The sequence below is a fragment of the Petaurus breviceps genome, unplaced genomic scaffold, assembly GCF_028583685.1.
Source record: "Petaurus breviceps papuanus isolate PSGF00001 unplaced genomic scaffold, PetGlider_PUasm1.0 180, whole genome shotgun sequence".
In the NCBI taxonomy this organism is placed as follows: Eukaryota; Metazoa; Chordata; class Mammalia; order Diprotodontia; family Petauridae; genus Petaurus; species Petaurus breviceps.
The window spans coordinates 3941656-3945098 of NW_027185782.1; the positions used below are offsets into that span (position 1 = coordinate 3941656).

At 41.3% G+C, this 3443-nt stretch overlaps 1 pseudogene; it reads right to left on the bottom strand.

The window, feature by feature from the left end:
* Positions 1–1880: 1880 nt before the first annotated feature.
* LOC138160183 (large ribosomal subunit protein uL2-like) lies at positions 1881–2982 on the bottom strand (annotated as a pseudogene).
* Between the last annotated feature and the right edge of the window lie 461 nt (positions 2983–3443).

A 3443-nucleotide genomic window follows, 5' to 3' on the forward strand; every position in this document is an offset into this window, starting at 1 on the left:
AGGGCACTTGCTCTCCAGGGTTGCAAAGATTCTTTATTTTATGTAACCATTGAGAAAGCCTGACACAGAAGAATAAGAATGACAACTGTGCTTTGCATCTTCTCTCCTTTTTTTATCTCCTCTTTTCCCTCTTTCTCTGCAGTGGCAATGCCAAAGCTGAAGACAAAGACAACAAGAATGAGCTGCAAACACAAGTGAGATATTATTCAATCAATTGATAAACATTTATTAAGCGCCTACTATGTGCTAGGTGCTGTGCTAAGCACTGGGAATATGAAAAGATGCAAAAGTTAAGTCCATGCCCTCAGGAAAGTTGGAATCTTGTGGAATATTCAGGCTAACCCAGACAGTAAGGATCAGAGTAAAGAACAGAAACACCCAGAATCAATTAAAGTTTGGCAACCACTATGGCTCCTTCTCACTTCATGCTGGCGGAGCTATGGAAATGCCATCTTCCCAACTTTCCCTTTGAATCTAGGAGCCTGAGGCAGGTAGGTGGCCGGAGATTGGTGGGGATGAGGGGGAGGAAATACCACAACTCCCTTCATTCCTTTTCAGGAGCTATGGGTATGTGTATGAAGGGCCTTTTTCCTCCACACTAGGAGGATGGAAACAGTTCATATGTTTCATCTGTATTTTATTACAAGCTATTAAAAACTATGTCAATATAACAGAATAAGTGGCTGAATTTATAAGTGCCATATGAAATGACGTGAAAGAATTTAACATTCCTAAGGAGCTCATAGATTAAATTGGAGCCCAGTCAGCAAAAGCCCTGGCATTGGCAGGCTCAGATGCCCTCCAGTGGTCAGGAAGAAAATTGCAGTTCATTTAAAAGTGACAAACGTTAATTTTACGAAAGATTGCTGCAAAGCACTAATTATTAGATAAATGCAAATTTTAAAACTCTGTGGCTTCACTTCATGCTCAACATGCTCAACAAATAGACAAAATAACAAAATATGGAAATAGAAACTTTTGGAAGGATTATGGGAATGTAGAAAAGCTTTTACATCATTTATGGAACTAGAAATTAGTCCAAAACTTCTGGAAAACAATTGAAATAAAATTTCCAAACATTTTGAACCAGAGACTCTCTAGCTAAGTAGATATGCCAAGGACCTCATTAAAGACAGAAAGAAAGTTTCATTATACACCAAAATATTTATAATAGTACTTTTGGTTGTGGCAAAAAATTGGAAGCAAAGTGGGCATCCACTGATTGGGGAGTGGTTAAACAAACTGTGGCACATTCATATAATAGAATATTATTACACTGTAACAAACAATGACTGTAAAGAATTGAGAGAACCACAGTAAGACTTGTGAAAATGGATGCCAAGTAAACTAAACAGAGCCAGAAGACTAATATAAATGACTACAACAATGGAAATAGAAAGAACAATCAAATAAAATTGAGTGCTTCTTATTTATAATGATCAATCCTGGACCCCAAGAAGAGAAGGAAAAATTCACCTTTTTCCTTTCATTGCAGAGGTAAGGGTTATAAGTATGAAATGTTGTATAAGCCATTACATGTATTGGTTGGTTGGTTTTACTGAGCTTTTGTTGTATTTTTAACTTGCTGGGGGCAGGTAGATGGGGCAGAGGTCAGAATTCAAGGCCTGAAGTCAGGAAGACTCATCTTGCTATCACTAGACAGATGAGGGGAAAAAAAGAGAGCCACTGTCCAAACATCTCTCTACAATTCCATTTAAAAAGATTTACAGACACTGCTAGATGCAGTGGGTGGGGAAGGAGCAATATATCGCATGTCTATGTTAATTTTACTGTGTAGTACTGTGCATACTTTATCATTAGCTTTACCTTTCATTTTGTAATTTTGTTTCTTATCATGATACAGTATTTAATATTCCTGCTTTTTTTTTTTTACAATTTCCAAAATAATTTTTATTGTCAGGATTCTGTACTTTAGCTCTCCTTCTCCTGTACAGCCTTGGTACCGCGGAGTCGACCAGTATGCTGGGCAGCGATGAGATCAACCTTTCGTCCAGCTGGGGCATCCCTTGGAATGGTGGATGGTTTTCCAATATGCTGGTGATTACCTCCTCCGAAAGGATGTTCCGCAGGATTCATGGCCACACCCCAGACACAAGGCCAGCAGTTTCTCATGGCCTTGTATTTGTGATAGGCACGACCTGCCTTAAGGATGGGTTTATCAATACGACCTCCTTCAGCAACAACACCAACCACAGCTCTGTTAGCAGAGGAGATCACTTTCTTAGAGCCTGAAGGTAGCTTCACTCTTACTTTCTTGGTTTCAGGATTGTGGGGAATCACTGTGGCAATAGTTTCCGGATGACCGGGCAAGCTTACCCCGGTCCCCAGGCTTTTCTTCAAGACAACACACTGTGGTCCCTTCAGGCATAGTACCTGTGGGGGGCTATTGATATCCTGTCCTCTCACTTACCCATAGTAAGTCTTCGGTAGTCACCGGCCTCCTAGGAGGAATTACCAGACAGAGCACCCGAGGTTTGCAGGAGTTGTTTATTCAGGCTCAGCTACATCGCTACTGCCCTGAACTTCCGTATCAGGACAACTTATAGATACACACAGCCAATCATCTTCTATTCATTACCTTTTAAGGTCATACATCAAGCAAGCAGGCACTAGCCCATATACCATTACTTCCTGGCCCCCAACAGTACCAACTGGGAGGATATTGCCAATGTTGAGCTGAGCTTTCTTACCACAGCACACAAACTGACCAGAGTGGATGCCTTCGGCAGCAATGAACAATTCTGTCTTCTTTTTAAATCGGTAAGGATCCCGAAAAGCTACTTTTGCAAGAGGAGCCCCTCAGCCTGGATCATGGATTATGTCCATTACGATACCCTTAATGTAGCCATGCCTGTCTGCGAAGTCGACAGCCCAAAGCTTAGCGGCCCCTTTCCTGTGCTTCACGTGGGCGCGGAAGACGGAGCCAGCACCCTTCCTCTGACCACGGATCACTCTCCCCATCTTGCGTGGTCTGACTCCGGACTTGCTAGAAAGAGCTAATATTCCTGCATTTTAGTACAGCTTAGTAAAGTACTACAATGCACAGAGTGTTGGACTTAGTCTCAGAAAGACTCATCTGCCTGAGTTCAAATCTGGCCTCAGACACTTACTAGCTCTGTGACCCGGGGCAAGTCCCATAACCCTGTTGGCCTCAGTTTCCTCATCTATACAATGAACTGGAGAAGGAAATGGCAAGCCACTCCAGTATCTGCCAAGAAAACCCCAAAAGGGGTCAGGAAGAGCTGGATACAGCTGAAAAACTACAAAAATAATGTTGTGGTTTTTGTTTTTTTTTTTTTACTAGGCAGGGCTTACTGGGTAGGGAAGGTGAAAGAGAATATTTCCAGAAATAATTGTGATAAGCAGAAAAAGACATCAGTATAACTTTTTTTAATTAAAAAGTAAAAATAAAAAAATTACTC